Consider the following 26,070-nt stretch of genomic DNA (forward strand, 5'->3'; position numbering starts at 1 on the left):
CACCTGAAAAATAGTCACCAAATAAAGTCTTACCCTCTTTCTTCTGGCCCGACTCCGAGCAGATAGCCTCCGCACGCAGCGTGTTGGCTGGCAGCGTATATCTGAAGCTCCTGCGTACCGTCTGAAAATACGTCTTACAGGCAGCTGGAAAACAATTAAATGAGAGTGGTATGAATAAAAAATCAAACGCAAGTCACAGTAACAAGGAAGGAGAAAACATTAAAACAAGTCACTTACACACAATGTCGTCTTTATCAACATCGTGCAAATCTGGACTTGCTTATTATGGCTCCGAGCAAATAGGAGGTCACCGCCTCATTGTGAGGCGACAGTAGTCTGTGAAAACAAAATGTAAAGCTATGATCGGTATCCATCCGTATCCATTGCCTTTTACCGCAGAATGAAAGCATATTCTTTAAATCTTACCCTTGCTCCGGTTCATAGCGCCTGCAATTAGTCTCTGAGTTGTTAAGACCGCGTACTGCTTCCTGTAATCACAAAAAATACACTTTAATAAAGCTTGTTCTTGCAAGGCTAGGCTAGATAGGCTAATAGCTAGGCTGCTATTAGCCGGTAGCTTAGGCTAGGCTGCTTTTAGCTTAGCAGGCAGTAATCGAACATATATTTACCGCTAGCATCTCTTCTTTGAGTTCGTCTTGTTCGATGCAGAGTCGCCATCGCGTCCAAGAGGAGTTTTAACCCCGAAATCCAGACGCTCCAGACCGCCTGCACAAAGCAAAGCATACATCCTCCACTGTGGCTGCAGAGCTCCGCTCTGAGTTTCTTGGAGATCGTAAAGAGCATGCGCGAGATGAACCAGGTTGTCCGCGGATCAATAAAAATAATTAAAAAATCATTCTTTTTTTTTTTTTTTATCAAGGCCTTAATTGGCACTAAAATTATTTAAATATGTTTATCGAAGTATTTATAATTCTTTAATAAAAAATGCTTATAAAAACAATTTCGTCAGATATATTATATCGCTCCAGGCGGAGAAAAAGCTAGAGGATATATATATATATATACGTATATATGTGTGTGTGTGTGTGTGTGTGTGTGTTTACATACATACAGGAGTCATGGAACTCTGCTTACAGCTCCTTCATATTTCATGTACACTAATAACTTGTGTACATGGTTCTTGATGATGGCATTAAAATCATTTCAAATAGCATTAAATTAGAGTCACTCATTCCTGTATGAACCCTGTGAGCGCTTAATTTAATATGACATATTAAAAAAATCCCACCATCATCCAGCATATGTTCAGTTTCTGCCCAAATATATATATATATATTTTTGTAGATTTCTGTAACGGGGATAAGGATAATTCAAAACTGCTTTTTTTTTAATGAACTTGTTCACTACTTCCAAACTCAGCATCTCTTTTCATTCCTGTAATAAGAAGTTTCTTTTGAATGGATTTGATTAAAGTTTAAGTCCCTCGGTATAAAATAAATATTTTGATGGAGATGAGAAATCTGCTTCCTCGTTGGTGAATAACCAATAGTTTGGATCCAATCATTTAAATAAACGGTGTTAGTTTTTTTTTTTTTATATATATATATAAGAATTGTGCTATAATTTCTAGTCACCGATCTGTTGCTGCTATATTTTAATTTGACGAACCGGAATTTGTCGATGTTCTTTTTCCTGTTTGGTGCGATTGCAATTGTGGATCTTGACCTGGCCGGACCTTATGACCACAGTGTACCAATCTTCTGATGGCTACTTCCAACAGGATAATGCGCCATGTTATAAAGTGAATCATCTCAGACTCATTTCTTGAAACTTTTCCACTTAAGTAATTGTGAATTGAGCATATTGACAGACAACATTTTATTTTTTATCTTAAATGCAATTTTTTTTTTTATAATTACTGCTCTAAATGTATTGCTCTGTCAGCTAAAGATCTGTTTTGGTCTCTATACTTTAATTAAATAAATCAATTCAAGCTCAAATGTAAGAGGCTACAGTATACTGAGCCTGATCTCTTTGTATTCTTACCTAGTAAAACCCCCCCTGCAACCCTGATTTGCATTTGTATAGCTCACAGCATGTTCATTTACATGTTAAAGCCTCCCCTAGAATTCCATGGGGGGGAGGCATGGGGGGAACACTGCCTAAGAGAGTCCACGTCAATTTCTGACAATTTACGGGAGTTTTCGGCGAAGCCTGCAAATTGTCGTAAACTGCCGCTAACCTGAAGTTCCACGACAATCTACAGTGCCGCATATTGACGAAAATCCCACTTTTCATGCAGTGAAGCATTCAGACTTCTACCAACAACTCCTCTCTGAGTTTGATCACGCTGCTTTGGGTTCAGTTTCAATCTGATAATTGTAATGATGGCGCACTCCCTGTGTCATTCCAGGGAGACTTTGTGATAGGGTTGTCAAAAGTATCAATACTCAAAAAAGTATTGATACTGAAATGTTGTATCCGGATACAATACTCATTTTCAAAAGTATCGATACAGCCATCTAAAGTGCAGAATAGTGGAAAATGCACTTTCTGAACACTGTGTGATTGAATAATTCTGTGCATTTTTCAGTTTCAGACTGAAAAACATCTGCAAATCATAGCCAAGGAAGGAACACTTAATCTTTATTTTGTAAGTTTTTTATCAAGCTTGCTAAATATTTTGCACAGCATACAACCTCAAAATATTATTCTTATTGTTTTTTATTTATTTATTGTATTTTTTTAGTAATGAAAATATTTCTGTTGAATTTTAGAGTCTTTGTTTTTATTCTTGTGGTATCGAAAAGGGTATCGAGTATCGAATATTTTACTTAGTATCGGTATCGAGTTGAAAAGTTTAGTATCGTGACAACACTACTTTGTGATCACACAAATTGTTACTTCTTTACCTTCTGTCAACTTCTTCGACCTTTTATAAAAACAGAAAAAAGAATGTGGTGAAATACCAATGTGCTGCACACCTTCTATGATTTAGAAAACTAAATTAATGCCTTATCTCTGTTTATGCATAATTTTGTCTCAGAGGTATTATTTCTGATACAATGACATCAAATTTCCTGCAACAATCAAACATGATGATCAGCTTTTGGCTGGCCCATAACACACTCTTAGATTCCTGCCTTCAGATTGCATCAGAGACAGGAGCTCTCAATGTTGAAGCTGCTCCTTCATGAACATGACACTGCAATGTTATTCCTGAATTTGATGACAGTATTATTATTTTCAGTAAGCATTGATGACACTCATCTAATAATATCTGCTGGTTGTTTGGAATATTTAGAGCTTAGTTTAATCCATTTGCTGAGAGGTTCTCCCTCAGCATACAACTCTTGAAATGTGTAGCAGGAGTACATTCAGTAGCAATGTCATAGCGATATTGTATTTGATTAAGAGCCACGTTTTTATTTAGACATATAATTCTTTTAAAATAAATCTAAATCTCCTTTTGATTACATTTATCATAAATCATTGCCATTGACTGCATCCTTATCATTTACTGTAAAAAGCTTGTGGTGATTCTATTATATAGATGCTGGCCTGCAATTTGGCCATAGAAGTTACTTTTCTTGAGAAACCCCTGGTTGTTTTCATGCAAACCCAAGCTTTAATATTGCATTGAGTGAAAAACATTGGGTGCAGAGGCAAGTGTTTGGAGCTTGAGTTACAGGGCCAGCATCTGCCATCCGGCCATCAGGCCCTCATATCCATCACTGGCCAATGGCATGGTGCAGCACAACGTTTGTAAAAACACCCAGAGGAAATGGAGTCTCTGGGCCAGACAAGAATAAAATTAGCTTGATGACTAAGTTCCTCCTCGGGTCCCAGTGGGAAAAGAACTCTGCCATTTGTTTTCATTACTTCCCTTGGCTGCATGAGGGAGGACAACGTGTGTGACTAGGTTTGTGTGTATATTTTGGTTGAGGCTAACGGGTTGTAGTGTATGTATTTCCCTCTTCGTAACCCTACAAAGAAAGAGGGAAACCATATACAGACCCTCAAAATTGCACATTTTGTGACTTCCAGTCTTGTGTGGGTTTAATCAAACATATTCACTCATAAAGGCACCACTTTGATTCCAAACCTCAGCCTGTGTTTCATATTAGTGCTCGGTTCATGGAGGTGACATTACTGTTTGGAACTGTTCCATCACCCCTCATGGCATACTATATTGGCTTTGGCCACTTTATTGCATTTGCCTCAGAATATCTAATAAACACACAAAGGTTATAAAAATTGATCTGCTCACAAATGTGTTTTCATTCATTACTGACGCAGTGACCTAAGCCAAGTTTTTCTAAAGTAGATGTGTCTTACTTTGAACAGCTTCTTTTATGCTAAAACACAAACATGGTATAAGGAATCAACAACAATTTTATGTAAAAGAAATTAAAATACCTTAAGTAATTGGTATGATAGTCAAATTTATGTTTATTTGTTATTTTCTTTCTTTTGTATGATCTTTTATCTTTTTTTTTTAAATGCTAAGATTTGTTTTGTTATCAATACAAAGATTTTCACACCTAAATTAAGGAATATAGAACACCATAAAGGTGCTGACAGTCATCAAGATCTAGAATTATTATTAATCACAATAACTTCTCCTAAATATCTGCTGATCAAGAATTAAAGAAACTAGAAATAAGAGAGATTAAACAAGTGTAGTTTAATGATTCTACACTTAAAGAAAACGCAGAGAATGTTATAGAGATGAGAAATTTAATGTAGAAACAGATTTATGCAAAAATCATATAAAAGCATTAAGTTCTGACTACCACCTAATTTGGCTTCTTCATCAATCAGCTGGACAAAATGTGTTGCTTTCTTTCTTATGAATGTCTACCTGGGTCTTGTAAATAGGCTCTACTCTGATGTAGGCAGCCAGAGAATAGACAAAAAAATAGATTCCTTCAAGAGCTGATCAACCAATCAAAGCTTTACTTGTGAAATCTGTAAGCTTACACAATCTAAAAGAATAGTGGATTTTATTCTCTGGAGGATAGAGATATAATACTGTAAACAATTTATCCTGGGAGATTAAGGTTGTATTCTGACTTCAGCTGTTTCGCTTTTAGTATTTCAACTATGTAAAGACTCTCTTGAAAAAAGACAGCAAACATTTAGAGTTTTAACCAACAATAAAGTTTAACTGGTCAAGGATTATTTTAAAAGCGTTGCTGAATTACTATTTCAGAAAAGAGAGATTGTTGATATACAGTAAACACATTTTGAGACACATGCTGAAAGACATCTAGACAAGACTCTAGGCTATGTTCACACTGCGGGCAAACACGACCTGAATCTGATCTTCTCATGGCAGTCTGAAAAGCCCAATTCTGATTTTTGTCACATCCCCTAGCCCCCACAAACAAAAATCTGATGTGAGCTACTTCAGTATGTGGTTTAAAATTGGATACACATCCAATACATTTCAAAGTGGCTACACTCTGAACAGTCACGCTGCATTTAATCAGATTTATACATCATTACCTTGTCTCCTACTACACATCCATACATCGACACAAACCTTTACAGCAGCAGCAATGACTGCTCCATCATAGGATGCTATTAATAGTTGTGTGCTGTTTTGATATCATTTGTTCTCGTCATTCAAGGGTTCACACACCAACATCCTCTATTACTTTTGAATGTATCTTTAACAAAGCTTTATTGAAAACATCTTGTAAAATTTACATCCACTAATACTTCCATAAACAGTGTGCTGTTTTGTTATGTCTACATTTTCTTCTGCACAGGTCACATTGGTCTCGCTGAACTGTTCATACAGAGGTTTGATAGTGATCACATTTAATTCATAGTATTGATAACCAAACTAAAAAGATCATCTTAAAAAAAATAATTTAACTCAAAACTGAGCATCAAGACCTGCTGTGTGAACGTAATCTTGGCCATATCATTTAAAGCGACATAAAACTGTTCACAGTCTGAAGATTCAGACTGTCATCTGCATTGGGGTAAGAACATGTCAAGGTTAAATGTGAAAGCTATACATAAAAAAACTTTCAAAATATTTCGGGAAATGCTGAAAATTCAGATCACCATTGTGCTACATTGAGACAAATTTGGAAAATTAAAAAAACATATCAGCAATACAGCCCTGCCTTATATATTACGTTGACTTTGAATTTTGTTTATTTCTTTACTCACAGCATCAGATCAAATACATCTAGTCACAATTAAAAATTATGATTCAACAGGGATTAAACAATTAGTCAGACTATAACCACTTATTGAACCCATGAGTATCATAATAGCTGGTGGAAGAAATGATAATAAGGAAAGGCATTTGAATTTAAACAGTGAATAACAAGTCATTGGTTCTCTCTTTTTCTGACTTACAGTGACAAAATGACCTCTGAACTTTACTTCCTTAGAAATTCAGTACTGTGCTTTCAGTGATTTGTTGCCCCACTCTTTTTACACACATTGTGATGCTCTCTCTTACTCTAAGCTCTCTCACCCAGCTCAGATTAGTTCCAGCTTTTACCCAGGGTGCTTGTAAGGGCTAAAGTAAGGACATCTTGTAGTTCTTTAAAGCATATAGCATTAACACCCACCCTGTGTAAACTCCGAGTACTGACCTACACAAGCAAGTGAGAGGGCACTCAGCTCTTAGTGACACAGCAGTGTGCAATTTGTAGGGCTGAGTGCGAATATAACAGCTGCTGCATGCGCTAACACTCCACAGCTGATGCTCCACTTAGGAAGGAATCTGTAAAAGAAAAAAAATAAAGGTGAAGTAAGTAATTTAAAAAAACAGTCAATAACAAAAACAGTACATAAAACCGATAAATGTTTTTATGTGTGTGTGTTCTGAAAAATTAGTACATAAAAAGGTCAGGACGCCTTTTCCTAAATCTGTGAACAACATCTGCTTACACATTATGGTCTGGCAATAATCTGATTTTCAACTTTGTTTTGGCCTTTTAAGTTGTCTCATTTTACTTTTTATTCTGATTGTGTTAATAATAAAATATTTCTTAAACATACATCTTCAAAATCATGAAATAATTCATTTACAATGAAGAGGTCATAATTTCTACAAACATTTACATTATTATGTTGACCCTTTGAAAATATATATTGAATTTGCTCTCACTGTGATTGTTAGAGCTGTCCTGATTAGTAAAGCTTATTTCCCACTCAAAATAGTGGGTAAACATTTGTTTTTCAAACAAGTGTTGACCTGCTAACATTTAGAATTTGGCTCCCGTTCCATTGGCAAAAAAAGCGGGGTCTAACCATAGCTGGCATGTGTGGCCTCTGTCCTGCTATGTGTCTGGTGACGTCATTATGCTGTGTTAGCACTGATGAAGTCGACAGTGTGACAGAAATCAGGAAAGTAAACAATGGAGAGCAACATGGAAGGGAGCCAGAGCGTAGTATGTGTGCTTTATTGTTTAGCTCTTTTACCGTCCATACGTTGCACTTAATGGTATCACGTAAATGTGTGTCAACCTGGGTCTGGTGTTCCCACAGCATGCCAATTAGAGCCGAGGCAATTTTAACACAGGTTTCTTGCCAAGTCGTTTGACCTGGGTGGACACACGTCAGTGAGCTGTTGCCACTGCCTCTAAAAGCTGAATGTTCATGGGTTTAAATGTCAGTGGGAAAGGGGTATAATTGTATTATAATGATCCAGAAATGAGCAGTTTTATAGTTCAACATTTTCATAAAGTTCAAACATAACTGCCACATTCTTTCTGCTACATTTTATCTGCAAGTTGTTTTTTTTTTTACTTTGATATGTGAAACATTATCATTTGCATCATTTGCAGTGTGCTTTGAAGTTATTGACACAAACAGAAATGGAAACACACACCCCAACACTCCAACACGGTATACATGCTGACCGGCCAGTACTGCAATTATGAATGCATTTATGGTCGAACAGAAGAAGCACAGACATGGGAAGAATTGCCCAACTTCCCACAGCCATTGTTGCTGAAAGGAGGAAGTGATTTTCTCTAATGTATCTCTGTCTTGTGTCCTGGTCCACACACAGCTGGCCTGTACAGACCCGGTTAGGGGGTCCTGCAAAATTAGGTTCAAATCAAATGCGACTGTTGCCGTTTGTGTGTGAGTGTTTTGTTGGTGTGTGTCAGACCTCAGCAGAAAAAGAGATAGATTGCCAACATTGTAGAAGTAAAATGGAAGTGAAATAAAGGAGGGACAGCTCTTTTTGCCTAGCTAAAGGTACCCAAGGGAGGCAGGAGGGAAGGGCCAGACAGAAAGGCTATGAACCAACAGTTCTATTGCAAGCAACAAGATTTACAGCTACCAAGTCCTGAGAGCTCTGCTACGCTTGGTTCTACAGCCAGTTATAGCAAACTGCAACCAAGTTCCAATCACCTATATCCTCATCCCACTAATCTGTTTGAGTTGAGCTTTCGGCTACAGAGCTGTTTTTTAATTTCGCCTAAACACATACAGTCCTCTTGCGAGGTAATTTTCATCTGGAAAGTCCCGACCTCCAAAACAAAAAACCTTCACAGCCCATATAGGCTACTCCCTCTGCTTGTTTTTTTAAACTTCTGTCTTTTTCGACTTGGACCTGCAGGAGCCTTAAATGGAAATGTAGGAAGTCTATCAAAATGAAATATTTAGGCCAAAATACTGATGCTTCATAAGCAAAAAAGAAACAGCTAGAACAAACACAAGTCCTGGGTCACAAGATCGTCTGGGATGTGTAAGAGGATGAGAGCCCATAAATCAAAGACAAACTCCCTCTCATGTCTGTCTGATTGCAAAGTTGCAGTAGAAATCTTGGGTAACCTGATATACCGTTTGATTTGGGCTGAAATGAGAGTGAGCAGCATCAGGCAGAAGGAGCAGGACAGGGGCAGACGATAGTCGGGGGCAGGTATGGGGTCATTAGAGTGTCTTTTTCATGTTGCAGATTAGAAGCAGATGTCGGTTGGATTGCACCACCAGTTTCATCACTTACCCCACAACTCCACCCCTGCACAGGATAAAAGCCAATTGACACAGCGAAGACAAAGGTATGAAAACTTTAATGTCATTTTAAACTGTCCAAGCAGCTTCCCACTAAGGACAATAAATAACTTATATAGAACCACTGCTTGATTATCTTGTTTGTGGGGAATATGTATAGGAGTAGATTGACTAAATGCCACAAGACTTGCTGATTTTTTTAGAAGTCAGAGGAAAGAACAGTGAACATCCACAGCATGTTTATAGACCTGGGGAGCGAAGAGTCAGCCTATGTGGTCTTATCCAGAAGAACAAATATTGTAAATCACCTCTCCATCACCAAAAACCAAACATTGAGCAGCAAAACTGTAAGAAAACAATGGGAGAAGGTGGCTTGGTTTGAGGATCAAAGCTGTCTCTGTGGTAATCTGCTCAATATTACCCCTTTGTATTTGAGTAGAAGCTCTAAAAAAGCTTTCAAGGAAGACTTTAGAGTTAGTAAACGTCTCTTAAAAGAAAAAGCATGATGTTTCTACACTTCCTCCCCTCCAATAAGATTAGGACAATGTCTATCCTTTCATAAATATTGTACTGGCTAATTAATACTGATGACAACCGTCCTTCAATGCCCGAATACTGTAGCAGTCTAGGATAACATTTTCGTTCTTGATAGTTTTACTTACATTCCTCAACGATGCAGAAAAGACTTCTGTCTTACTTTGACTGAATCTGACTTTTTTACTAGATGGCTGCATTCAACTGCTTAACTCCATGTCGCCATTTGACAGAAGTCCACTACAGTAACTAAGGGTCTTATCTTCAAAGATTTCAAATAAGAGCCCCAAATTGCATGCCCAATTTTTATATATATATATTTTTGCATGTGCAGTAAGTGGATGTATTATGGGTGATCTACAAATAATGCTAAACAAATGTTAAGATATGCAAACCGAGTTGGTTCCATCTAACAAATAGGGCAGATTGCTTGTTCTACAGGTAGTTTGAGAGTGGCCATAAAAGAAAGTAGAGGTTAGAAGGCGTGAAGATATAGGTTATAACAACTATTGAAAATTAATAATGAAGAAAAGGTAAATAATATCTAAAATCCACCTGAAACAGTTAGCCTATCTCAAAGAGCAATGAACAAAAGTAAAATAATAAAATGATATAAAAAAACATCACTTAAAAATGGTAATATAAAATACCATAAACCATGAGTAAGTTGTTTTTGTCTGTTACTTGACATAAGAGCAGATTATGCTTAAATATTTGGATTTATCTCAACCAGCTCCTCAAACAGTAGCTTGACAAGAAAGACTGCAAAACAAAGTGAATATGATGTAGAATATGATCTGTATACTGATGAAGAACAACACCTTAAAATGGTTTGCACATGCTGTCTGCTAAACTGCAAACCACTTTGTACCTTCTTTGAAGACCTTCTCTCTGTGGACAAAAACATTTTCTATAATTTTAAGAACTTCTAAATGTCCATGATGGATGAGTCCGTATTTCCTCCATCTACTGTTGAAAGTACAGAAATAGAGACATGGATAGATGGATAGACATCCATATAAAATAAATTGATGGACATACTTGCTATCATGTTAAAAATAAAATCAGAATTTGGGGTTCCCTATAAAGTTGCTATGCAAATAAACCTGAATGCTTTTCCTTTCAATAAGTTACATTACTGTAATTATTTTTTTGATAGCCTCCAGAATAATGAACCAAGCAGATGTACTTCAACCAGAATCCTGCTGCCAGAGTCCTGACCAAAACCAGTAAAAATGCTTCCCCATGATCTATAAGCCAATAAGTTGTCTTTGGGCAATATATATATATATATATATATATATATATATATATATATATATATATATATATATATATATATATATATAAAGAGAGAGCCCTTGTGTTAACCAAGACTTGATCACTCTGTGTTAACAGGGCCAGAACTAGACAAAGAAAATCAATATTTAGTTTAAATGCTCCCAAGTACTGCAACCACTTCCTGAAAATTTTTAGATTGACAAAAATTGTTGGCTCTGTTATATCATGACTGAAGCGCACCATAAGGGTCAGAAACCATTTAATCAGGTACACTTTATCATATCTTTATCGTGTTCTACACATTGATTTATTGTTATTTATTGTGCATTTTGGGGCTCTAAACTCATATTCTTATTCTGTCTTAAAGCATTAGATGGTGCCTTTGGATTTTTTTTTTATACATTTTTTTTCAGGTTTATCTTTTGGGTTAATGGTGCTTTACAAAATAGCACACACTACCCTAAGCATAAAGTTCTTCTTTTCAGTTTATTTTATTTTAAGACATATAAAACATATTCCTAGGAAATTCTAATTTTGGTCTCAGATAGAAATTAAGGGCTCTGGAACTTTGAAGGCATTTTGTTTAATTACCTAAGAAACTAATTAACCCAATTACAGTATCAGTAGTGCTTAAATGGCTGACAAACATATGAACAAAACAAAAGTACTACAAACTTGACTTTTGTTACTTTCCAATATGATAATATGTACACGGTTGCCTAATCCCTCTCTAAAGGCCCTAAATCTTTGAAAAGACCCACCCCCAGCAATGACCTCAGCGCCAGGCACCTCTGAGGGCCCTTGAAGTGGTCCCTGGTCTGGAAGATAAATGAAGTGTCTTAGGAGCTGCTGTCTACAGAGAGCTTATTGGAGTGCTTCTAAACGCTGATGTAAAGCAACTAATCCCAAGAAGACTCTATCCTCTCAGTGTTCAAATGTCTAAGTATGTGAACATTTCATGTATGAACAAATAAGAGGGATAAAATACATGTTTGCTAACCAAGCCTATAAGTGGGGTATGGCTGAATACAGCCCACTTAGGCTAAGATGTTTGATGTCATTGGCAGAGCTGTGTGGTGCATGTGCAGAAGACAGGGGCCCAGAGGGTCCAAACTTTCTGTGCGAGTAGTAGAAGCTGAGCTACACAGTGCTTATTATTCCTGACAGAAGCCACACTGAGGCTGTAAATGCAGCAACAGCTTCTGATAACAAACATCACAACCTGACACGGCTTTATTATTCTGACCATTGTAACCAGCTAGTGGAGCCTGGCAGCCTTATTCTATTAGGAGTCATGTATCTTGACCCTGCCGGTCATAGGCAACTTGAGATCAACTATGGTTTTAGGCACTTTTGAGGGATTTGTGGCATGAATATAGAAACAGCTTTACTTCAAGAAAGTGTTTTTCGGTGTATTCCAGAAGTTAACAGATTTCATTTTCTCAATAATATGAATATTAGGTTAAAACTTCTAGTAAGACCTTTTTTATGTAGAAGATGGGTAGGTACAACAGTGAAAATCAGTGTAAATTAATCCTACTTTCCTCACCTGACTGGATTTTCAAAGCTATAGAAACAGAGGCATATGATTACAGGACATTCAAGAAATGTCAATATCTATGTGTCTTTAGTCTCATTATACATCTAGATAAACTGAGCCCATTTTAAAAATGTACACATCCTCTTTAAAATTTATTTTTAGATGGTAAAAACCAAGAAAATTATAAAGCATTTAAAAACAATTTACACCTTCACTGTGACTTTTCTCTACACAATTCCATAGAGAAAAAAAACAAAAACAAAGATAAGTGCACTTCCTTCACCAACGGTATAGCTGAGGCATTCTGTTCTTGATAATCGATCAGTATGCCAACTGAAAATCTCCATCTTTCAGACTCTTAGGATTTATATTTTGACTTTATGGTATCCATTGTCTGCTTTTGTTTAATATAGGTTAAATCTGATTAGTATTTTTAACTGTTCATAATTTCCCTTACCTTGACAATAATCTAGCTATCTATGTATGTCGTAAAATGCCTCCACAACAGGATACTACCATCACCATTTTTCATGATATGATGTTCTCCTATCCAAAAATCACATGTTTGGTGTCATCACACCACAGCACACAGGAACAAAAGTTAACTTCATACCTAACAGATGACGGTGATATTTATATGACCCAACCAGTACTTGAAACACATTCCTGCATTTCCCTTATTGTCACTACATGCTACTCTGTAAGGTTTCTTATCTTTTTTAATTTTATATAAACTGATGTCCATTATTTCCTCAAATTATTGATTGCACTTTTCACTTGGCTTACATAAGGTTTTAATAGTTTTGCATACTTGTACAAATACATTATGTTACATTTTAAATTAGGCTTTGGTTAAATCATACGAATCAGCAGATGTAAAGAAAATCTTACAACTGTTGAATCTTAGACTGTATTTAGCTTATCAGTTGCATAATAATTAAGAATAATTAATTAAAAAACTGGTTAGAGTTTCAGTTTGTGTGTTTATTTATTGTTATTTATTTACTGTGTTATTCTAGATATTTTGATTGAATATTAAAAATGTTCCCCTTAAAATTTTGACTTTTTTCAAAATTTGAAGAGATAGAAATGATTAAAGAATTAATAAAAGTAAATCTTTTATGGCATTAAATGTAGCATTTCAACAGAAGTTTCTAAATTTTTGACAGCGGCTGAATAAGAACTGCTTTTATTATAATTTTTAATACAATTCTTTCTCTAGAAGGTCTAGACTATAGCTGTTTCATGAAGTAGAATATTGTGGGAAGGTAAAATCTAAGCAGACTTGTTTGTGTGTATGTGTATACATGTGCGCACACTCTGAGATCAGAGAGTTGAGACAGTTAAAGTTCCAGTCAGAGTCCAAAGGTGGGAGAAGATTTAGAGGCGCTGCTGTGGAAGCAGACGGCCTGGAGGAGATTAAAGAACTTAAGATAGACGGTCATTCAGAGAAGTTCAAAGACTGGAATAATAAAGCCCCTTCCACTGCTGCACTTAGAGCACACATAACTTTTTATCAATTATCAAGCTTATACCTTTATTGTTTGAAACTTTTTCTTTTCTGTCACAGTAGAAAATGTATGGATCAGGGAAAGAAAAACTAACTCTGCAATATATTTGATATTTTATGTGCTCCTATAATTGTAACTATAAGAAAATATACACAACGGTGTTTCTTTTTTAATTTGTTTTAAAAGAAAAAAAGCAGTAAGTTTAACTATTGATGTTTTAAGAATTCAAAGGACTAAATTAGAGACAAAAACTAAGCTATCCAAACTGTGCTTGTTACAATTTATATTTAGTTTCAAAGGATAGCTCTGTCCTCTCTTATCTCATTTACCACACGGCAATTGCATGCAAGCCCTAAGAGCTTTCTGAGAACGGCCCTAGAGCCCCAGAGAGCACACTCTTGAGCGAGTCCCTCTACGCTCTTGACCCAGCAGTACAGCATGCAGATAGCTTTAATTAGGGCGGCGGAAACTCAGGAACAATATTCGTTTTTTTTTTTTTTTAAGAACTTTAGGTAAACCTTATTTCACTGAAAAAAGTTTTGTTATTCAAGTGACATGTTTTGCTGATCAGAAAAGCTAATGAAAGTGCTGTTAACCAAAAAAGTATACCTTAGGTTCAAGATAAATCTTTCATTCAAGCTCATGTGGTAAATCTGCAAACTACTCATGCACACACACAGTACAAAACTGTATAAAGCATCAACAGTTCATCTTTGTGATTTTCAAGATGAGTGTTTTGTCTAGGTTAAAATCTCTTCATACAGCTTAAACTTTCTTTGTTGTTTTGTTGTGTTGTTTTCTTTTTGCCAATTTACAAACAGAAATGTTAATATATATATTGTGTAGAGGAGCAGAGGAAGTTCTTGCCCCTTGTTCTTGTCTTAAATCTCTTCCTGTTTCCAACAGGATCTCACCCACGATTGTCATGTATTATGTTAAAGGAAAGCTCTGTTTCTACACCTTGAAGCTTTCTCTCTCCAGTTTGTTTTCCTGAAAAGAGATCACTCTCGACAAACTCTTTAAATAACACTTCTTAACGTATATGTATTAAATAACCATGAGACATGACAACAGATTTTGATAGAGATTGTAATCTTATTCAGATCAAGGAAGTTGCTTTGGGTTACAGAAGGCAGCTGCTTACCAACCAGGCTCACTTCTCGGGAAGTGGCCCAAACAAACAGAGAAGCATTTTAGACGTCTCCAGTATGTTAAATTATCACATCTTCATCATACACATTTGCAGATGATGAGACATCCATTGCTCCAGCCATATCAAATTATTACACTTTGTTCTAAGCTGAATGACACTGCTTTCATTCCTTTCCCAAATTTTTGCCACTTAAAGAAATGAAGATGATAACTGTATATCCGGAATGAGGAACTGTCTTAAATAGATAAACTACTAGGGAAAACATCAGTTCTGACACGCAACAAGCAGGTAATGTTAAGGTGAAATAAACTTACATATAATCAATGATAATTATCCTGACAATTAGCTTCATCTTTAGATTAGCTCTGGTGTGTTTCTTCTTCCCTGTTAAATTTTCTCTCAGTGATATCCCAGAGTGTGATGCTACAGTACCAGCACCATATTTTTTTATGGGAATGTTTTCAGAGTTTGTTGCATATATAGTTAGTCATACACAGCGCCCAATCTTCAAAGATTTCAAATAAAGAGTGCAAACTTGCAAGTACAAAAAATATATTTTTAGTTTTGTTCCACCAGTTGGTAGCCCCAAAAGTGCTAATATAGTGAAGTAACATTAACAAAAGTTGAAGTTTCATATGAAAGATCAAATATCATAAATCTTGGGAAAGTTGACTTTGTCTTTTTAAACCACCACCCCACCCCTCCCTGACAGAGAAGGAGCCACTTTATAATTTACAGTGGTATACACTCTAAACAGCTGGATTTACCTCCACTAACTCCTTCCACTGTCCCAATGTATTGCAAAAAGAAAAGTAGGTCATGGAAGGACCATTGAGGGGAAAAATCCCTTTGCCACAAATAAGAGAAGCACACTTTTCCACACCTAAATTGTGGAGTTTAAGAGTGCTTTCAGAGTTACTAGGGACCTATGTGTATATAGTGCTTTCTTACAAATTTTTACAAAAAATATATGGATCATTCGCAGAACACCTAGACTGCAACTGAGATTAAATGGACTCTGTTATTTTGGAGAAATAAACAATTAGTTGATCCCACTGGATTTCCTCTCGAGTTATCATACGTAAGAATGCAAAATACAAATGCTGTCCCATTCTTCAGATATTATTATATGAAATAAAGAAAAAATGCATCCAATTCCTGTTACCCTGAATAATGTTATACTTTGTGTTCTGTCACCTATAAACTTTAGAACATTTTATGTGACAAATTGTAAAAACGATTTTATTACCGGTAATATGAATACTTTTGCAGAATATTTTATATGACACCATGAAGCCCAAGATAAACATTAATGCATCTTTCAAGGATATTAAATGCATCATACAATAGCCTCATTATTGTACAAAAAAATGAAGTAAGCAGAGGAGAAAACAGCTACTCTTTGCATATTTACTTCACATTCTTTTTTATTGTTTTAAAATCAATATTAATTCCAGTTGCAGTCCATTAAAAAGAAAAGCAACAAGATTTGATCATATGCAACCACTTACTATTTAAAATGTGTCTCAGTGAAAATACTTCTTCATATTCACACTTAGGCTACTTTAGTTTCTTGACAATAATTATGATTTGGGCAAACCAAACATTTTAGACAGCAACCTGCCTTAACCGCAATTCCAATGCAACAAAATACAGCTAAAGGCCATTTATTCATGCTTTATTCTTCCTAATAGCCTTGATCTGCTCCTACATCGTGGATTTACATGTAAAACCCACAATTAACCTTAATGAAATCAGGATGATGCAGAGCCTTTCTGCGTGTGCAAAAGTGTGTGCCCATGTATTGACTCATGTATTTATTCCCACATCCTCTCCCTCCCCACTTTTTTAGTTTCTCCATGTTACTTTTCAGCAATTGAAATCAGGTAATGACTAGGCAAGGAAAAAAAATGTCCTTTCAATAGATAATTAGGGAGATTGGTTTACTAGGACCACTCAAAGCCTATTCAAATGCAGGGCTGAGGCCAGGCCTTGTTGTCTACTGAGTCACAAGCTCCCCAGAGAGGCATTCGCCTTGGCTTCATTTCTCAGAGCAGGTGCCTGGCAGGTAGTCAATGGAGACGGCTGGTTGAGATATACATGAAACCTATCCTTGTGTACGAGGGGTCAACATCACAGGTCAGGGGTCATGAGCAGAGGTCACAAGGTCAATGTTTAGCACAGAGGACTGACCGGATGACTGAAAGTAGAAACTGGACAGCCAGGTATCAGTTCTGGGACTGGATGTGTGAATGAAATGAAGACACTTCTGTTCTTCGTTGACTCAGACTTCCTCCTTACGCATCTGTCAAAATATGTCAAGCAACATAATATAACTCACATGAAACTCAAGCAGTCTATTTTTGTCTGAAGATTATATGATCGATAAACTTTTAAAATATGATACCGGACCTAGTTTAACAACAGTGCTATTTAGTTTTTCTTTTCGCAATTTGCGAGCACCAATATTTTTTTTCCTTGCTCCTTTTTATGATTTGCAATTTCAAATTCTGTTTAAAACCTAATTATCATTCAGGAAAAACAACATGCAATTTGTTGTTTCTTATAAAACTGTGATCAGAAGAATATTAAAGAGACCAACTTATGTCTAATGTGGCAATTTCTTCAATCCAGGTCAAAATTTGAGGCTAAGATTCAGCTCAGTACACACAAGGAGCCCAACTAGTTCAAATAGAGACTACAGTTAGTAAAATCTGCCCTATGGACTAGACTTTCCAAGCACACCGACCTTAAACCTATCATGATCTCTTCTAAAAAAGTAGCTCACATGCCAGTAAAACACCAAATTTAAATTAAGTCTACTAGTGCTGCCAAGATAAGCAGCCAATTTTCTATCTAGAATGATGCCAAAAACCTTTTAAAGAAACAAAAACCCTGTTACTGAGGTTTATCTGTCATCATTGTTGGTTCTAGACCAAATTTACAAGCAGGCAGGTTGCAGCTGTGGTTTATTTATTTCTTTTGGTTCTGTTTTGGGTTTTTCTTTTTTTTTTCAAATCAGTTCACAGAAAAATAATTAAACAACAATAGGGTAGTAGTTCATGGTTTCATTTTTTATGAGAGCTAAAGGGCCACTTGCAGTACTTGAGCTGCAGGTTTTTTTTTTGTTTTTTTTTTACTTTTCAAAACTTTCAACCTAAAATAACTGTTAAAGTAAAACTGCTGAAGGAAAAATATGAAATTTGTTTGTGTGTCCACCATTATCATCATAAGAAACTGATTTTTTTTATAATGTCTTCAGTGCAGGAGCCAAGCTCAGTTGGCTATGGGCCCCGGCTGTCTAGAGCCATCTAATAAGTTGCCATTAGATATTAGTGGCAATTATGCATTTGAACATTTACAAAATTTTGAAAAGATTTGTCAAAATAAAATCTATAAAACCAGTGTTGTTAAATCCTTGCTTGGAAAATGAAAGGTAAAGGTGCTCTATTTGTCATTATAAATACAGGTTACATACATAAGAATTTCATAAATCAAATGCCGGGGGGTTAGCCTGGGCCACTGTGACTGGGTGCGCTGCCATTTATGGCAGACCTGGCCAGACCAGCAGGTCTTTAAATGTTAGGGGAATCCGGAGCATCTAGAGGAAACTTACGCACACATGGGGAAAACATGCAAACCACACAGGGTCCCTGCCAAGAGCAGGATTCGAACCCATAATCTTCTTAATTTGTTTATTAAGCCCACCTATTGTTCAGGTCATCAAATACATTTTACATGGAAATAACCCCAGAGGAATTTTCGTGTACTCTTCATTTTTGTGATCTTTTATTTGGCCTCATTGGTGGGCTTTTGGGCATGGCCAGCATATTTAAGGTCATGTTACAGAATCTCAATTGGATTAACATCCAGGCTTTAACTGGTCCACTTCAAAACTTTAAAAGATGTGCTGGTCCAAGAATTGCTTGTCCGCTTATGTACATTCTCCTTCTGGATTTTCTGTTTAAGAGGAGAATTTATAGCTCTGTTAGTTCAAAGAACTAATTTCTATTTTGTTTTTTTCTGCAGGCTCTTATGTGATGGAATATCACCCCTTGCTCACACTGGCTCCGGTGCAGTTACCGAGCCGACGGAGACCGCAACTCCCGCACACCCCCTCTCACACCGCCCTTTTGACTACGGTGCGGTGCGGCTCTGCGGCTCCGGCAACAGGTCCGGAGATTTAACAGAAGTTCACTTGAGTTCACGTAACTTCACGCGATAACACGGCCCAAATAAAGGATTTTTGCGAGAGCTTGTTGCGGAGGGCTCCGGCACGCCGCAAGGATAGCTTTCTTGCGGAATTTTCTGCAGCGCCGGAGTGTCTCGGTAACCGCAGCAGGACAGCTCAGCAGCCGGTGAGAGAGGTTTACGTCTTTTTAATGACTTGGAATCCTTGCGGCGCCGCACACACCGCACCGCAACGGTAAGATCGGAGTCTGTGTGAGCCTGGGGTCAGGAAGCACAAGTTCCTGAAAGTTGTGTTATTCTCACATAAGCCTTTTACATGTTGTTAAATAGTTTTGGTATTCAACTGGTTTCAGTACTGGGTGTGTCTTGTAAAACTGAAATCAGCTCATCACAATTGAATCAATATTTTGCAAAAACAGCAGTTACCTTTTTAACCAATGCTTCAGTTGTTGTTTATTTTATTTTAACTCTTTTTTCCAAACAAATAATAATTTTAAAGCTGTAAATGTGTGCATCTTTACTCTGGTAATGCTTGCCAAATGTTTACATTTGTTAAATGATCTAAAACATTCAAGAATTTCAAAGCAGGCAAAATATTTAAGGGAGCATACACTCTTTCGCAGTTCAGTACACATCAAAATAGTTAATATTTCTGCCCATGACAACACAGGTGATCTGTGCTAATGTTTAATTTGGAACAAAGATCTATCATTGCCAAAATACCACGTTTGATGAGAGCATAGCTACACATGTAAACGGATAAACTCTCCATGTTCATATTTCTCCCAAACACCACCTTGAGCTCATGAGCTCTACCCCAAGGGAAACACTATATAAATGTCAATGCACTGACTACTGAAACTGTCACAGCTGTCAAAGGGAAAGCACACAGTGTACAGAGGGGATTTTCTTTCTATCACTCTAGCGGTGATTCCTGGAAATGCTGCCAATGATTAAGGACATGATCCTGTTTCACAGCTCTCAAAATTCACCAATTGAAATGGAAAGGAAAATTCTGCAAGGATAATAAATACATGCTAAAGATCTGCTCTGAGTTTAAAAAATAATAAAAAGGCAAGAAGAGCTACAATCTACAAAGAGTTATCATCAAGCGTTTGATTGCAATGGTGGGAAGGTACAGCAAACTGTTCACTAAGAATCTAACTTTCTCTTTCTTTAATCATATAAGTGAGCAAATACAATTTCTATGTTATTACTGCTTGGCTGTTTATTGCAGATTGTTTGGCTAAAATAAAAAGTGTGTTGAAACGAAGAATTTCTTTTAGGGAATTGGCATGGCCAGCATATGCTCACTATAGGAAACCCATAGCATCAGTGGCTCCTTATTGGCGGTTGAGGTCAAAGGCTAGAGAAGGTCAAAGGTGTCATCCTCCTTTCTCATCATGAAGTGCATTAACATCTTTTCCTTGGCCCATCTTATCCAGATGGCTGACCAGGCCATGGGACAGATGCGCCATTTTCAAAATATCTGTGGGATCCAAAAATGGACCATCGAGAATAAATATGGCTCAATTTTTAGGTATTCATATTTCAAAGGAACATAGATACCACTAGGGGTTGATCTAGGGTGCATGAACACAGACTGTGTTAACCATACCTTCATTGATTCTTGGTATGTTTAGAACAGCTTGTTTTTCTGTCTCATTTTAGTTAAACTATTAAACTCTTATTTTTGTAAGTTTAGGGGAAAATAAGGAAAAATTATTAATATTATTTGAATGTCCAATGTGCAATTATTAAAGTTTTTTAAATTTTACAATATTACAACCACTAATTTCAATGCAGTTTATTGGGACCTTATGTGAAAAACTAACAAAAAGTGTGGCATGCATTTCTTTACTGCCTCCTTTGCCCTGATATCCCTAATTGTTTGTAACCAAATAGTTTGAGATGTTAGCTAATTGTTACTTTAACCTATGTGTTAATTCATGTCAGAATAACAACAGTTATGTTCAGTCTCATTGAGTCAATTATTTTTACACATATTTCAGATTTAATTGTAAGTAAAGCTTCCAGTTGGTTCAAATTTGTGTCTAACAGCTTTCTACATCTAGAGACAGATTTTCTTTTCCAGTCCTCTATAAAATTGTTAAAGCTCAGATTAGATGGAGAGCGAGTCATTTTCAAGTCTTGCCATAGGTGGTAAAATGATTGTAGTTTTGGTCTTTAACTGGAATATGCTTTGATTTAAACCATGCCATTTTCATTTTAGCTTCATTTTTAGCGGTTACAGAATCTGGTAGAAGAAAAATTTCTTCTTCAAATCTAATAAAAACATGCTGATAGGAGATGCATATTATGCAATATCCCCAATAGCTGTATGGTTTTAGATTCTCTGAATTCTCTTTATTTACTCTGAAATTTCTAACTGATTCTAACACAAAGGCCAGTTAAATATTTTTCTGCTGCTGCATATTACATTTGGGAACCCTTCATGTTCATACATTTGTATTTTTTTTCCCAGCGTGGTAAGTGTAATTGTTAGCTCCATAGAAAGGTGGAATTTGAGACATCAGCGGCCAGAGTCAAATGTTTGAAATGGGCAACATCAAATTCTGCATGAAATTTCGACTAAAGATAAGCATAAATAAAGTAGGATTTCTAATCACACTAAGAGCTTTATTCTTGGGACCAAGATGAAAAGTTTCTAGTTCTCAAAAACACTCACAACTGAAGGACTAGATATGGGAGCAAAGTTGTAATTTAACCCACAACCTGTTTTCTGATGTAATTCTGCTTTAAACTTCCCTACAACTTAAACTCTGAAGAGCCTGACTGGTTGAGAAGGACTTTATGTAGGGGTTTCAGAGTGAAGCAGAGCTGAATATATGCATTTATTTCTGAAAATAAAAATTGAAGACCATGTATCCCTTTCCTACCACTTCATATCATTTATGAATTACTGTGGTGCACTGTCAGAGAAAATCCCCATAAAACACATAAATGTGTCATTGTAATCTCCAAAACATCTGACATTTTTAAAATAATAGTATAGCTCTAAAAAACAATGTAGTGCATATTGATGAAGGCACTTGGTCAAGAAGACAAAATAAAGCTTTAAGGAAAAAACATGCAGGGGTTCTGAACAGGACAAATTTGGTGTCATTAATGTGCCTGAGTAATTATATCTCTTTAACGGCTGGTTTATACTCACAAACTAGGTTGTCTGCGTGTGTGTCATAGTTAACGCAGATATGCCCCTTCCGCAGACACTCTGGGGCACCTCTCCAAAATTGTTGGTGACCTCAGACAGTGCTGCAGACAGGAGGCCTCTGATTAGTCAAATCTAAATCTGCTCTACACTATGCATATTTCCTGTTTTGTACCTTACCGGCTTGTTTTGTTTGTATGATCTCCACTGTGGAAAACGACCCATGAAGTTGGACCAGCTAGAAGAAAGAGGTGCGTGAGAATGCTGGGACCCTTTTTCCACCTGGATCCCCTCTCTTTTTCGCCCTCATGGCTCGCTGCCTTGGCTGTATCTAGACCCACAGCTAGTTTGTGATTGTCCCACTTGCGCTGTGGCGTGAAATAACATAGCGCAGACCACACTTCAAAATTGGGCATAAATCCAAAATATCTGCGTCATATCTGCGACAAGCTCACTGCGACATACTGCTATGGGCAGTAGTCTAGTTGTAAAAAAAAAAGAAGAAGAGGGATGGTTGAATTTTTTTTTTTGGAGGCATACATAGCCTATTTAATACAGTCTATTAACCTAAAGCAATATGCATGGTAAGGTTTTTATATGTCAGGTACACCGGTCAATGACCTTGACCAAGGCACATTACAGTAGAAATGCAGTCAGTCCCTGGACTGGCATGGCTATCACTGCCCCTACAAATGCAGAGGACACATTTCCCACTGGGATCAGCTTCATAGTCATGGTAGGCCACTTCTTTGATTCTCTTTATTTTGCTCAGGCTACTATTAAGCCCACAGCCAGCCAAATGATGAAAGGGCAATATAATTGCCATTACTGTTAATATATTGTAGAAATTTTACACATTCAGTGATAAAATGTCACAGGGGATGGTATGGGGGGATGGTCATTTAAGAAGATTTTTTTTAAGAATGGGGTGCCATTCCCCCTCAACTCCAGTACTGGCTGCAGGAGTATAACCAGCCCTTAAGGGCATCTATGATATTTTTCCACCTTTGCGTGGATATGTCAAATGATAGCCAAACCAGTTTGATTAATGATATTTGGAAGTTGTCCAGTTGGTTGCTTTTAAACTGCCAAAACAAATGTACTAATATGAAATATTTTTTTTACATGTTTCCCAAAGTTATTTTGTCATCAGAACTCATTCATCAATCCTTCACCATCTCCACTTGACTAATCAGCTCAGATCATACTCAAATGTCCCTACCTCCTTGCAGAGTGAGTCATTGTTTTACATTACTAAAAACTCTAAAGGCATGTTCACAGTCAAACAAATGGACCTTTTCCAAGCCAAACAGACCAAGGCTTCCTGCCGAGAGCCTGAGTCTGGTCCTTGCTGCAGATTTTCGGACTAACAAACACACATTTATGTGTTCAAAGAGAAGTGACTACTACATGCTTTCTCATATGCCCATCCAAACACGCAGACAAACTTATATTGAACGTTACCCTGCCCAGGGACCTCTGACTTGAACCTGCTGCTCTCACTCAGCAACACATAAATCACTGGGCTCTCGGCAACACTGCAGGGGCTCATTGCCATGCTGAACTTGACTCCACGGGAATAAAAGTTTGTAACTAGATACCAAAAACTAATCCAGGCCAGAGACAATTGCTTGCATACGGAGGCCCTTAAGGTGCCAGTACCCCCTCGGACAATTTGTTGCCTCTATTGTGAGACCTTTGACTTCGGGACTATGTTCTGCTACATGCTACTGGTCACAGACAAAAGCGCTGGGAGACAAACTAAAGAAAAGGGAATGATGAAGACAAAACCTGTCAGATCAGCTTCACTTCTGGAGTTGTCAACTGTGTTTCTGAATATTTTTCCACCACACTCTGTTGGGTTTAATGGAGACACCATGAAGCTTAGAATTACACTTATTTATAATTACTATATTACAGATTATGTGTGCTCTTTTTTAACCAACACCATACTGAATGTGTAAAATTGCAACCAAAATAGTAAATATAAATATAAGAAAATCAGTTAGCTTTAAAGTTCTGCTAACCATTCGTGGTCTCAAAAATAGTCTCAGAATAAAGCAGGTCTATATAAAGACTATATTTCGCGGCGCATCTATAATATTCTAAAGTGCATCTATAGTATGTTGCAGATTTCAAATCCAGTTCCAGTTGCATTTAGGGAAGATTCCTATGATCAGGTAATCTGCCCTTTAGAGATGTTTTAATATGCTAGTTTAGAAGGACATTATAGCGATCCAAAAAAACCAAATTGAAACAAAAGGAAAAGAATAAAAGTATGAAGGTGCCCCAACTCATGTACAGAAGACGGCTTGAAGGACAGTGCTTCATACGTGCTTCAAAACGTGATCAAATTGGGGAGTGGTGCCCAGTGGTTAGTAGCCCGGGTGCCATTCCGAACTTAGTCCCGTCCACAAGGTTTGAGGTCGGGAAGTTCGGTCTGTCATTGCTCCATAGTAGCCTGAGTATTATCGCCCACTCTCTGGCGATCCAATCAAATTGTCAGGGCGGGCTTTATACGATGATGGACAGATGATCAACAGTAACGTGATCAACCACGTGACCAAAGCGCGCTTGGGTGACAACAACAATGGCTGCCGCCGGAGAGTTGAGGTGAGTAGATTCTGCTATTAGGTCTGTTCTAGAAGATATCGACAGCAAATTAATTTTAAAAGAGGAACAGAGAAACGCGATCAAGGCTCATCTTCTTATTCTAGGCGTGCAACTGCACGCTTTGATTTTTGTTGACAACAACTATGCGTCGGTTAACCTGCGTCAGGCTAAGTGGTTAGGGCATTGCGCCCGGAATCCTCAGATTTCAAGTTCAAGCCCTACTGCCACAGACTGCCACTCTGGGTGCCTGAGCAAGACCCTTAACCTCCACACTTTTCCCAATGTGCCACACAATGGCAGCCCACTGCTCCCTGAGGGGATGGTTTAAATGCAGAGAGTTAATTTTGTTGCTCTGTACTTATGACAGTGTAATAACAATAATCAACAATAGCTGGGGGAAAAAATTGATAAAAAAATTTGAAAAATAAGCACATTCATGGAATGTGGTAATTTTTATGGGGAGAATGTAATCCTTAACTGGGATTTTTGCATTATGCACCTGAATTATCATATTCTGCTGAAAGTCTTTGAAAGTTTTTCCTTTCCTCTTCTACTTACATAGCAGTGTCCATAAAATCTGTAATACTCCGTGCATGAATTATAATAAAGCGGAACACTATGGTGACAGCCGTACTGCTCTACTTGTAAAAGTAAAATCTGTCGGGCTCTCTTTTTGGCATCAAAACAATTATTCTTATTGCCACATCACCAAACAGGACACTGTTTAAAAAAAAATAATACTTAAACACTTAAAAAATCTTAACCCTCCTTATCAGTGCCTTCTCGGGTCCCTTTATAGATCCCTTAAGAAGCATTCACTTACCCATTTTGGTCATTAAGTCATTTAAACAATCCTGAGTTGTCCGTAGCTGTTGACTTCACATAGGTCCTACAGAACACCAACATGACACTGCATCTGCAAAAGGGTTTTCTATTTTTGTAGAGGAGTTGTGTGAAATACTCTAGTGTAGTCAGTAGTTTACTTGTAGCAAAGGTCAGTCATTATGCTCTTAATTTGGGAAGAATAAGGGTATTTGAGACAGGGTTTGACCTAGTAAATCAGCAAGTGTAGGAGGACCACGTAACAGCAAATTCACTATAAAAATAATTTAATGTT

At 37.0% G+C, this 26,070-nt stretch overlaps 1 long non-coding RNA gene across 2 annotated transcripts in view; it reads right to left on the reverse strand.

Moving 5' to 3' along the window:
- LOC119781525 overlaps positions 1–25,860 on the reverse strand; it is a 59,059-nt gene extending 33,199 nt beyond the window's left edge. Inside the window, exons 1-3 of one of the 2 annotated variants that reach the window (XR_005280582.1) lie at positions 25,777–25,860; positions 17,171–17,282; positions 6,585–6,715 (exon numbers count right to left, since the gene is read on the reverse strand). This is a non-coding gene — a long non-coding RNA (uncharacterized LOC119781525). The remainder of the gene's footprint in view (positions 1–6,584; positions 6,716–17,170; positions 17,283–25,776) is intronic. The other variant, XR_005280583.1, reaches the window with a different exon arrangement.
- Between the last annotated feature and the right edge of the window lie 210 nt (positions 25,861–26,070).

Source organism: Cyprinodon tularosa, unplaced genomic scaffold (assembly GCF_016077235.1).
Source record: "Cyprinodon tularosa strain WSP-4 unplaced genomic scaffold, ASM1607723v1 ctg179, whole genome shotgun sequence".
Classification (NCBI taxonomy): domain Eukaryota; kingdom Metazoa; phylum Chordata; class Actinopteri; order Cyprinodontiformes; family Cyprinodontidae; genus Cyprinodon; species Cyprinodon tularosa.